General features: G+C 44.9%; 1 protein-coding gene across 4 annotated transcripts in view; it reads right to left on the bottom strand.

Annotated features, from left to right (window-relative positions):
* The window catches only part of tjap1 (tight junction associated protein 1), a 123,401-nt gene that overhangs the window by 46,999 nt on the left and 62,962 nt on the right, over positions 1-13,440 (bottom strand). The gene's annotated exons all lie outside the window — the stretch shown is intronic.

Raw genomic sequence — 13,440 nt, 5'->3', positions numbered from 1 at the left:
TGCAGTTTTGGTCTCCTAATTTGAGGAAGGACATTCTTGCTATTGAGGGAGTGCAGCCTAGGGTCATCAGGTTATTTCCCGGGATGGCAGGACTGACATGTGATGAAAGAATGGGTCGACTGGGCTTGTATTCACTGGAATTTAGAAGGATGAGAGGAGATTTTTTAGAAAAATATAAAATTCTTAAGGTATTAGACAGGCTAGATGCAGGAAAAATGTTCCCGATGTTAGGGGTGTCCAGAACTGGGGGTCACAGTTTAAGAATAAGGGTAGGCCATTTAGGACTGAGATGAGGAAAAACATTTTCACCCAGAGAATTGTGAATGTGTGGATTTCTCTGCCACAGAAGGCAGTGGAGGCCAATTCACTGGATGTTTTCAAAAGAGAGTTAGATATAGCTCGTAGGGTTAATGGAATTTAGGGATATGGGGAAAAAGCAAGAACAGGGTACTGATTTTGGATGATCAGCCTTGATTATATTGAATGGCAATGTTGACTTTAAAGGGCCGAATGGCCTACTCCTGCACCTATTTTCTATGTTTCTATGTTGACTTAGTACTATCAATACTTCATCCCCAGTTATAGTTTCTTCAATCAAAAGGGACACTGTCGTATGAATAGAGCAAACGTATTATTTACCTAACGTCACAACCTGCAGACTTTCAATACGCCATCTGTCAATGCACATTTAAAGCAACACCCATTTCTCTAATGTTTGACTGTTTTTAATGGACTGAGCCATACAGCATTAGAGACTTCTGTTTTCTGCTGCTTATGCTGAGAGGTGCATTTATAAATATTTCATACAGTAATCCTGTATCACATTGCTTATAACTGGTTAGGTGACCGGTACTTCAGGCAAACAGCCTGCCAGATGGACTTTAGGAATGAGAGCAGCAGATTCAGCATAACATTCAAAGGAAAAACAACGTTTAATAATTCACCCTTTCTCTTCTATTTCAGGTACCTTATACCTAGTCTTCATTAATATGCTAGCAGGCCATGAGTGGTGCACTCTATTAGAAGGCCAGGTTCTCACTGAATGGAACATTTTACAATTGAACTTTCTTCCTGTGTAATTCAAACTGTGCATCTAAATAAAACATAGAAAGTATAGCACAGGTGTAGGCCCTTTGGCCTACCTCATCTATGCCGACCAAGATCACAATTTAAATCAATCCCATCTACATTCACCTAATAAGTACCCCTCTATTCCCCATATGTTGATGTTTCTAAATACCTAAACATTACTATTGTATATGTTCCACCACCTCCCCCAGCAGCATGTTTCAGGCTCCGACCACTCATTGCATTGAAGACTTGCCTTGCAAATCTACTTTAAACTTTCCCCTTAACATCTTAAACCTTTAGCATTTGACATTTCCACAATAGGAAAAAGTTTCTGACTACCATTGATGCCTCTCATAATTTTATTCTTGTGACAGATCGCCCCCTCAGCCTCTGACACTACAAAAAAAACAATCTAAGTTTAACAAAACAACACAAAGTGCTGGAGCAACTCAACAGGTCAGGCAGCATCCATGGAGGACATGGATAGGTGACGTTTCGGGTTGAGACCCTTATTCTGTCTGAATTAGGGTTTCAACCCGAAACGTCCTCCATCCATGTTCTCCTGGGATGCTGTCTGACCTGCTGATTTACTCCAGCACTTTATGTCCTTTTGTGTATTAACCAGAATCTGCAGTTCTTTGTTTCTAAGTTTATCCAACCTCTTCTTATAGCTAATAAACTCAATTCTTAGCAAAATTCTGGTGAATTTCTTATTTATTCACTCACAAGTCTCCACATTCTTCTAAGAGCATGGGAATGCAAATATATTGACAGACTATTGAGCATATTGTATCCATGCTTAATTCATTCTGTTTCCCAGATCTTGGCCAACAGCTTTGTCGTCACCCAGATACTTAAAATTACTGAGGATTTCAGTCTCCACTCAATGAGTTCCAAAACACAACTGGTTGAGCAAACCGTGTTTCTGGCCCTGCAAGGCAACGGCTTAACTATCTGAGCCGCTGTGCCAGCCTCAGACGACCGCACCTATTTTCAGTACTCCATATCTGTCAATGCTTGCAACTTGTGCACTGTGATCTTTCTCATCTGTTGCACAACTTTGACGCCCAATCTCCTGCCACACTAGTTTATCCCCTTCCAAGTAATTTGAGCAAATCTCCCTGCCAGGATATTGGCCACCTTTAGTTCAGTGGTAATAAGTATTTTCAGGGATAAGATCAGGGCCATAGGAGACAAAAGAGGGAGTATGTGTGTCGAGTCAGAGGACATGGCGAGGTCATCAATTAATACCTCTCATGTGTTCACAATTGAAAGGATATTGTAGCTGGAAAGTTTAGGGGGGAAAATTAGAAAATATCAGATGTTTACCATAAAAACAGAGGAATTGTGTGTCTTAAGAGGGTTAATGGTTGATTAATCCCTCGGGTTGATAAAAAGTATCACAGACTGCAGGAGGCCAGAGAGGAGTTTATTGAGACACTGAAAGAGATTTTTAAATATTCGATGGTTACAGGTGAAGTGATATTTGACTGGATGACAGCCATCATTGTACTTTTTTTTTTACAAGACAGCAGTTATCTGGACTTGGAAAGGCATGGTTTAATCAAAGTCAGCATGGCTTTGTTAGAGGGAGGTCCTGTCTGACAAATTTCACTGAATTTTTCAAGCACCAAATTATATGCACATGGATATTCAAGGAATGGGGGAATATGAATCATATTCAGGCAGAGGAGTTAATTTGTCAGTCTGAAGAAGGGTTTCGGCCCGAAACGTTGCCTACTTCCTTCGCTCCATAGATGCTGCTGCACCCGCTGAGTTTCTCCAGCATTTTTGTGTACCCCAGAGGAGTTAATTTAACAGCATCATGTTCAGCGCGGACATTGCGAGCTGAAGAAGGGCCTGTTCATGTGCTACACTATGTTCTATGTGCACAGCACGCTACCCGAACTTTAGTAAGACCTTTGATAAAGTCCTATGTGGGATAGTGGTTCAGAAGCAGAGCCCATGGGATCCAATGCAAGTTGGCGACTTGCATCCAAAATTGCCTTGGTGATGGGAGAAAATGTAATCATGCAGGCATTTTTGTGATTCAAGGCCCTGTCCCACTTACGTGTCCTTGGCATGCAAATTACACGACCTCGTCGTCGCGTTGAGGCGCACGGGCATCATGTGGCCGCGCGGGGCCGGTCCCACTGAGAACCATAATCAACCATACCCGCAGGGTATGGAGTTGTGCGCGGTATCGCGCGGCGATCCGAAATTTTGTAGAGAACGAAATCTCCGCGCGCCACTGGCCTGTCACGTAACTGACGGCCAAAGTGGGAAAGGCCCAAGACCCTGGCGCGATGCAACGTCTCACCTCCAACAGCAGCAGAAGCAGGCAAACGATCGTCGAACTCAGCCTGGGGCTCACGGTCGTTGCAGTCCGGATCCGCCCCCACTCCTACTCCCAGAGCGGGGCCAAGAAAATTGAAGATAGACACAAAATGCTTGAGTAACTCAGCGGGACCGGCAGCATCTCTGGAGAGAAGGAATGGATGACGTTTCGGGTCAAGATCCTTCTTTCAGAATGAAGAAGAGTCTCGACCCGAAACGTCACCCATTGCTTTTCTCCAGAGATGCTGCCGGTCCCGCTGAGTTACTCCAGCATTTTGTGTCTATCTTCAAATGACGTCACGCGCTCCAGACGGCTGTGCGGATGCATGAAGTCGTGCGTGACCTTTGTGGGACCGTCGCGCCTCAACACGACCACGAGGTCGCCTAATTAGCCAAGGACATGTAAGTGGGACAGGGGCTTAAGTCTGTGACCACTGGTGCACCACAGGTTTGAGTGCTAGGCTTGCATTATGCATTAACAATTCAAATGTAAAAGTAGGAGGCATGATTAGCATGTTTCTAGATGACACAAAAATCAGTGGTGTTGCACATTGGTCGGTGGGGGCACTGCAATGGTGGCAGCCCTGTCAGCAGCGCGTTAGTTATTTTCAACTTTTTTTATTTTTTTAGTATGTTTTAAAGTATGTTTTTAATGTTTCTTTGTGTGTTTTGTGTTGGGGGTGGTGTGGGGGAAACCGTTTCGGTCGCCTCCTCCAAGGAGAGGCGACTTTTTCCAGGTCGCCTCCCCCGTGGCCTAACAGCGAGGATCGGCGCGGCCTTTCCCGGAGACGCGCCCGGGGCTCGGGGCTCCGGCGGCGGGTGCAGCGTGGACTGTCTACGCGGAGCGGGCGAGCCCTCGCTGGGGCTCGCTGGAGGGGAGCGCTCCGTTTCGTTGGCCCGCAGCAGCCGGCAGCCTGAAGCGCAGAGCTCCAGCTGGCGCGGTGTCTACAGCCCGGGATCCCTCGTGGGGGACCCAGGGTAAGAAAAAGCCATCACTGCCGGCCCGCGGCCAACTTCTACCGAGCTTCTAAGATCATCGGTTGCAGCAGACTTCCCTCAGTGACATCACTTTACTCAACAAGACTCACCAGAAAGGCCAAAAAAATCATAGCAGACCACTTTCACCCGGCACATTACCTCTTTAATCTCCTCCCATCAGGAAGGAGATATAGAAGCATTAAAAGTAAAACATCTCGCTTCAGAGACAGCACCTACCTCCAAGCCATCAGATATTTGAATTTGCACTAATCACTCTGCACTTTCTTTTGCACTTGCACTTACGCTTAACATGACGCTGCTGGGTACTGTCCTTCCTGTATATATTGTCCTTCGTACGGTATTGTCTGTATTATTTATTGTGGTGTATGTGGTGGTTGTATTGTACTGTATTGTATCTGTCTGAGAGCGAACCAAGACACATTCCTATCAACTTGTTGACATGGCAATAAACTTCTTGAATCTTGAATGAATCTTGAATCTTGTCTTACTGTCTCCGCTACATTCTATCTTTGTCCCGCCCCCTCCCCTAATAACAGTCTGAAGAAGGGTCTCGATCCGAAACGTTGCCCATTCCTTCTCTCCAGAGATGCTGCCTGACTCGCTGAGTTACTCCAGTATTTTGTGTCTACCTGTTTAGATTAATTCCATTTCCCAGGATTTGGTCTGTAGCCTTTTGTGTTTTGGCAATTTGAGTTGTTAGTTAGTCAAATATTGTAAGTACCTGGTCCCACCACTCACTCCACATGTGCTTCCTGAGGCAAACCATCTAACCCTCCTCCTCCTTCTCCCAACCCAGCCTAAACCCGTGTCCTCTGGTTTATGACATCTATGTTGTCTAACAAACTTTCCGATTTTTATGCCCCTCATTAAGTAGACCTTAATTAAGTTCTGCCCCAGTCTCCCTTGCTCCTCATAACTGACATGCTCCATCCTAGCCCACATCCAAGTGAATCTTCTCTGCAGTGCGATCATGGCCATCTAAAGAATGGTGACCAGAACTGCAAACAATGCACCAATTGGAACCTAACCAAAGTTTAATAAAGTTCTACCATAACATTCCTGCTCTTATATATTAGAACATAGAACAATACAGCACAGGAAAGGGTCGTTTGGCCCAAAATATTTGTGCTGAACATGATGCTTAGCTAAACTGATCTTATCTGCCTGCCCATTTCAGTTTAGTGTATTTTAGAGAAACAATATGGAAACAGGCCCTTCGGCCCACCGAGTCTGTGCCGACCAGCGATCCCTGTACACTAGCAATATCCTACACACACTCGCGGCAATTTACATTTATAACAAGCCAATTTACTTACAAGCCTGTACGTCTTTGGAGAGTGGGAGGAAACCGAAGATCCTGCAGAAAACCTACATGGTCACGGGGAGAACATACAAACTACCTCTGTGCCACTGTGCTGCCCAAATCCATGATCCATACCCTTCTATTCCCTGCAATTCCATATGCCTATCTAAAAGCCACTTTATATCCGCCTCCACCACCACCCCTGGCAATGCATTCCAAGTCCCCCCCCACCCTCTGTGGGGAAAAAATAATGACCCACACATCTCCATTAAACTTTACCCCTCTCATCTTATAACAATGCCCCCTTATGTTGTAGATTTCCACACGGGGGGGGGGGGGGGGGGGGGGGGAAGGTTCTGACTATGTACCCTATCCATGCCTCTCATCATTTTGTATACTTCTATCAAGTTTCCCCTCAATCTCTGATGCTCCAGAGAAAACAAATCCAAGTCCATCCAACCTCTCCCTATAGCTGAAGCCCTTTAATTGAGGCAGCATTCAGATAAACCTCCTGCCCTCTCTCAAAATGTTCAACATCTTTCCTGTAGTGGAGCAATCAGTACTGGACACAATACTCCAAATAAGGCCTAACCAAAGTCCTGTAGTCCAGAGCTGCAACATGACTTCCTGATTCTTCTATTCAATGCTCCTGGCAATGAAGGTCTGCCCTTGGCCTTCTTTACCACCCTATCTACTTGTGCTGCCACCTTTAGTGAACAATGAACTTGGACTCCAAGATCCCTCTACATGTCCTTGATGTTAAGGATCTTGCCATTAACTGTTTTCCTCTCTCCTTATTATTCCATCTCCCAAAATGCAGCACCTTGCACTTGTTTGGGTTAAACTCCATCCGCCATTTCTCTGCCCATTTCTGCAGCTGATGTATATCCTCCTGTATCTGCTGACAACCTTCCTCACTGCCTGTTTACTCCTCCAATTTTGGTGTTGTCAGCAAACATAGGCTCCAGCCCACCTACATTTACATCTTGTGTCATTTATATATATCACAAAGAGCAGAGATCCCTGCAAAACACCACTGATCACAGACCTCCAGCTGGAGTGTGTACCTTCCACCACAACACCTTGTCTCCTATGAATAAGCCAGTTTTGAACCCATGCAACCTAGTCATCTTAATCTTCTGGATCAGCCTACCATGACAGATCTTATCAAAAGCCTTACTAAACTCCATGTATATAACATCCATTGCCTTACCTTAATCAAAAATCACACTCAAGTTAGTGAGACAACTCAACACATGCTAACATTTAGTGAGATAAGGCTCTGCGTAATGAAGGCTGTTATCCTCTATGCCTTCACCACCTTTTTTACCCACGTTGCCACTTCTGTTCCTCAACACTCCCTTTGGCCCTAACATTCAATGTGCGTGTCCTGTCCTGGATTGTCCTGCCAAAGTGCATCATCTTGCATTCATCAGGATTAAATTCCATCTGCCATTGTACCAACTGATCGATATCTTCCTGTAATCTAAGATGATGATCCTTGCTACAATGCAATACAATACAATACAATACGGTTTATTTGTTACATTGCACAAAAAGTGCAAGTGAAATGGATATGTCAGCAGCGATACAATGATAAAGAGCACACACAAAAACACAATAAAAATTTAACATAAACATCCAAGTGGGAGAGCTAGGAAGGGGGAGGGGATGGAGAGAGAAAGCAAAGGCTATCTGAAGTTGTCTGGACAGGTAATTGATAATTGGCATGAACACAATGGGCTGAAGGAATTATTTCTATACCGTATATATCTAATGACTATAACCAAAGAGCACACATGCATGATTAAATATGTGGAAAAGTCTGGAATATTCTGCCAGCAAATCACTGCACCGTACAGTATATGCTCTCAGTCTTCTCCAATTTAAAATGCTGCAATCTACATTTGCAATGATTATCATATCTTGGTTATCAAAACTTACAACAGGATCTTGATCAGTTCGACAAAAGGGCTGAGGAATGCTAAGTGGAGTTTGATGCAGATAGGTTTGAGTGTTTTTATTGTACCCTGTAATATAGGCATGTAATATTATTAAACCCTGCATTACTGACTGGGCAATACCAATCTATCAAACTCTTTTCCACACATTATAACCATATATAACCACATAACAATTACAGCACGGAAACAGGCCATCTCGGCCCTTCTAGTCTGTGCCGAACACTTACTCAGCCCCTAGTCCCATCTACCTGCACTCAGACCATAACCCTCCATTCCTTTCCCGTCCATATACCTATCCAATTTGTTTTTAAATGATAAAATCGAACCTGCCTCCACCACTTCCACTGGAAGCTCATTCCACACAGCTACCACTCTATGAGTGAATAAGTTGCCCCTCATGTTACCCCTAAACTTTTGTCCCTTAATTCTCAAATCATGTCCTCTTGTTTGAATCTTCCCTACTCTCAATGGAAAAAGCTTATCCACGTCAACTCTGTCTATCCCTCTCATAATTTTAAAGACCTCTATCAAGTCCCCCCCTTAACCTTCTGCGCTCCAAAGAATAAAGCCCTAACTAGTTCAAGTTTCTTCTTATGCAACAATGGTTTCTTCTTATGCAACAATTCAATTTATGGTACATTTCTGGCTTTAATGCTGCATTCTATTTTCAACTGATGCACTCGCATGTCTGGGACTCGAAAGGTCATTTGACAATGTGATGCATTATTTAAAGCTGTTCAAAATATCATCTGAACAATAAGCCGCTCATGAATGGAAAAATGTTGTCAATGGGTTTAACCCACAGGGCAATGACTTTCATTACATTCCTTGCAAAAAACAATTGACAGAATCAAGGTCAATCAATACCTCAAATCATCATCAGACCAGGCATTTCTAGGAGGGAAAAGCTCATCTTTTCATCTATGGGAGAGACCCATTTTATGTAATCGGAAATGTTTGAAATGATATCTAATTTCCAGGTGCAAATGGAATTTTCAAATTAGCATCCTAAAAATTGTGCATGCCTGCCCAAGGATTGCAATTAAGACATCAACAATGGGGGCTTTTAAACCAGCAGACCTCCTTGGAATATGGTGTCAGATTTCAATATTCTTTGGAAGTGTGACTATTTTCCTCAACCTTTCATCTGTATTGAAAAATGTATCTGGCAAAGCCTCCCTCATTTTTGGCAAACATATCACAGAAAGAACAAAATTAATTGCTGAGACTATCGCAGAGATATCTGCATGATCTTTAGCCACGGGGTATGAACCCGAAGAATGGTGTACATTTAAGAAGGACAAGCTGCAAGGATAAGCCAGGGAACTACAGGCCACTCAGTCTGATATCAGCAATGGGTATGTTACTGGTAGGGATTCTGAGGGAGGGGATCTTCTAGCATTTGGATATGCAAGGACTGCTTATGGATAGTCAGCATGGGCTCCAGACAACTGGATTCAATTTGGCTTCGTAAAAGGGGTCAGAGGGTAGTAGTGGAGGATTGCGTTTCTGAGTGGAGGTCCATCACCAGAGGTGTGTCAGAGCAATCTGTGCTGGGTTCACTGTTGCTTGCCATATATATTAAGTATCCCCTAACATCCCAACTTTATACTCAACATCTTGATCAATGAAGGCAACATCTCTCACTGGTCGGGATTAAACTCTATCAGCCATTTCTCTGCAGGTATATCAAATTAGTCGATATCCTTCTGCGTCATTTGGCAACTATCATCACTATCCACAACCCTGCCAATGTTTATGTTGTCTGCAAACTTACTATGCAACTCACCTACATTTTCATTCAAATTGACCCAGCACTGATCTTTGCAGAATGCTGCTGATTTGTACAATGAAATGCATTGAGGTAGACTAGTTAATATAATTTTCTAATCTTGTTTAGGGATAAATATTGGCCAGGGCAGCAGCATTGATGCCACTGCACTTCCTTAACAACAACACTTTGGAGAACAGCCCTGGCTTCCTTTTAAAAACGCACGAGTCAGTGCAGAACACACAGAACTGCATTTTGTGCTGGACTCTAGTGCGGGAATAGAACCTACAAGTTCTAATCCAGAGTTGACATTTAGTTGACTAAAATTGTGATCAGTGTTCCTTTTAAAGTTGTCACATGGTGTTTGTTTTCCCTTGCTGCTACTTTGAGAATTGAACATATCTTTGTACAAAATTAACAAAGACTGTACGCTATTGACACTGTGGAATTCTCTGCCACAGAAGGTAGTTGAGGCCAGTTCATTAGCTATATTTAAGAGGGAGTTAGATGTGGCCCTTGTGGCTAAAGGGATCAGGGGGTATGGAGAGAAGGCAGGTACAGGATACTGAGTTGGATGATCAGCCATGAACATATTGAATGGCGGTGCAGGCTCGAAGAGCCGAATGGCCTACTCCTGCACCTAGTTTCTATGTTTCTATGACAGCGCATAAAATTTAAATTATGTATCTAGAAACTTTATTTGTCATATCAATCAGATAATCAGTGATTCTCTGAACTGTTCACCATCTGTCAGTTGCTGAGTTGTCAAATTTAAATGGTATGCTGCTCGCTGTAATTTAACCCATTGTGTACCTGAAGCAGAAAGACTTTTCTGATGCTGAGATAACTCATTGTCGTTGTTAGGTCAGAAGGCCTACAGTATGTGTTGATAGTTAGACTAGAAGTAGTGCTGTGTTTTGATAGTTCAACTGATCTTCCATGATCAGACTCTAATCTTCAGGTGGGGTGGTGGTGAGAGCCTCCATGTGGACTGTAGTCCAAGCAGCTTTGGATGAGTGATTCAGATTGCAGTCGCACTACATTTAGGAATGTATTTTGTATTATTTTATAAAGTAAAATCTAATTAAATTTATAACAATCACTTTCAAATCACGATGTCATGTTGGCTGGATTGGACTCCAAGTGATAAAAACATTAAAATGCAAATTATTTATGCTTTTGAAAGAAGGATCTATTGTTCGGTAACATTCTCAGCAGAAACCGATCGGTGAATAGATTTTGTATTCTCATATTTGTGTTTAAATCGGGTTATCGATACAGTCAAAACAATAATGCCTCTTGTAAGTCTGTCAATTACACAGGATGCTGCCCTTTAACCCACCAGGTACACATCAGTTTTCCATTCCTTGGATTCAGCAGGATATCGACTAGTTTGAAATAGCTGCAGCAAAATGGCCAATAGAGTTTAATCCTGACGAGTCTGAGATGTTGCCTTCAATGATCAGGTTATTGAGTTTAAAAGTCGTGAGGATCTGTAGCAACTTTATAGAACTACGGTTAGGTAACATTTGGTGTATAGTGTCCAGTTCTGCTCGCCACATCACAGGAACAATATGGAGATTTTGGAGAGGGTGCAGAAGAGGTTCACCAGGATCTTGCTTGTATAAGCAAGTTCGGTATTCTGATAAACGCAAGGAATCATGGGATTTGTCAAAGGTCATTCGAGAAAAAACAAAGCGAATGGGGGTGCCGAAAAATGGGGTGTCACAGCGAGGGGGGGAGGGGAGGGGGGTCAGATGCAAGTGGGAGACGGGGCGAGACTGGACCGGCGGAGAGACAGTGAGAGGTGGGGGAAAGAGAAGGGGGGTGAAAGACGTGGGTGTTTGTGTTTTGCTTATGGATGTGTTTAGTTTAACATTCCGCAGGGAGTGCCGGGGTTTGCACGTTGGTTGCAGAGGCGGTCAATGTCCCCCAGTTCCTCCCTCCAGCCGGGGCGGAGGGGGTGGTGGAGGGACTGTCCCAGCGCCGGGGAGTTCTTGCGGAGATGGGGTGTCCGGGACCTGCATATAGCGAGTTCATCTCTCCCCATCTCTCTTCCCATCTCTCCCTATCCCTCTCCCCATCTCTCCCTATCCCTCTCTCCATCTCTCTCCCAGCCGCCTCGCCTTTACCCGAGGACAGGCGTCGCTCTGTAGGAAGGAACTGTAGTTGCTAGTTTACACCGAAGATAGACACAACGTGCTGGAGTAACTCAGCGGGACAGGCAGCATCTTTGGAGAAAAGGAATAGGTGAGGTTTCAGATCGAGACCCTTCTCCAGAGATTCAGATTCAGATTCAGATTCAACTTTAATTGTCATTGTCCGTGTACAGTACAGTGACAACAAAATGCATTTAGCATCTCCCTGGAAGAGCGACATAGAATATGATTTGAATAAATATTTACATTAGCATATATACAGACATAGTGCTTTTCCTGTGGGAGGAGTGTCCAGGGGGGGGGGGGGGGGGGGGGGGGTGATTGGCAGTCACCGAGGTACGTTGTTGAGTAGAGTGACAGCTGCTGGGAATAAGCTGCTCCTGGACCTGCTGGTCTGGCAACGGAGAGACCTGTAGCGCCTCCCGGATGGTAGGAGGGTAAACAGTCCATGGTTGGGGTGAGAGCAGTCCTTGGCGATGCTGAGCGCCCTCCGCAGACAACGCTTGCTTTGGACAGACTCAATGGAGGGGAGCGAGGAACCGGTGATGCGTTGGGCAACTTTCACCACCCTCTGCAATGCTTTCCGGTCGGAGACAGAGCAGTTGCCATACCATACTGTGATACAGTTGGTAAGGATGCTCTCGATGGTGCAGCGGTAGAAGTTCACCAGGATCTGAAGAGACAGATGTTGCTTGCCCGCTGAGTTACTGCAGCATTTTGTGTGTATCCCTGTTGATGACTGGTGCTCAGCTTTCGCCGCATCGAGGGGGTTTAACCGACAGCCACTGGATAAGGCGAGAGGTGCAGCTCATGGTCCCCGGCCCATCGGGGAACGGGTTACTCAGGTGTTGGAGCAGAGTTGAACTGGAGTTAGTGTTTCTTCTACATGCTGGCTGTAAGCCTGGGGCTGCCACTGCTCTGGGCTAGTGTCTCGTCAGTCCAGGGTCACCCCGGACAACTCCAGCCACCACCAGACAGGGATGAGACACTCGGCAGGGGACAGGGGCAGTAGTGAGACTCCGCTCACAAATCTGCCTCCTGGGGTTATGCAGGAGAGGGGTGTGTAATTCGCCCCTGTATAGTAACCCTGTACAACCCAGGAGGGCAGCCCGAGTGAGAATGGAACCCATATACCCAGGCTGAGGGGAACATACCCGTGATTCATTAGATTGTCACTGCTGAGATTTCTGCATGGACCAGTGGAGAATGGAGAACTAGTGTTGCTAACTCCAGTAGCAATTCAACAGCGCTTGCAGCGCCGGAAACCCGGTTCGATCCAGACTACGGATGAAACGCAGATCAGTATACATGCAGCAGCTCAGCTGCCGAGAATGTTTATCTCCAGTGGCCTATGATCTGGGCATGCGCAGTCGGAATACCGAACTCGCTTATTCGAGAGTATTAACTATAAAGGAGAGGTTGAACAAACTAAGATTGTTTCCTCTGAAGCATTGAAGGCTGAGGGGCGACCTAGAGTCAGAGTGATACAGTGTGGAAACAGGCCCTTGGGCCCAACTTGCCCAGCTACACGTGTCCCACTTGCCTGTGCTTGCTCCATATCCCTCCAAACCTGTCCTTTCCATGTACCTGTCTGTTTCTTAAACAATGGGATAGTCCCGGCTTCAACTACCTCTTCCTGTTCCATACACCCACCACCCTTTGTGTTAAAAAGTTACCCCTCAGATTCCTATTAAATCTTTTCCCCTTCACCTTGAACCTATGTCCTCTGGTCCTCGATTCCCCTACAAGAGACTCTGTATCTACCCGATCTGGTAGCCTAGCAGCCTCTGATTCTTTTCCCATAAATTTCCCAAAAACTACCATAAATTTCCCTCT

Source organism: Amblyraja radiata, chromosome 5 (assembly GCF_010909765.2).
Source record: "Amblyraja radiata isolate CabotCenter1 chromosome 5, sAmbRad1.1.pri, whole genome shotgun sequence".
NCBI lineage: Eukaryota > Metazoa > Chordata > Chondrichthyes > Rajiformes > Rajidae > Amblyraja > Amblyraja radiata.
The sequence above is the reverse complement of the archived record's forward strand: the minus strand, read 5'-3'. Positions and strand labels throughout refer to the sequence as shown.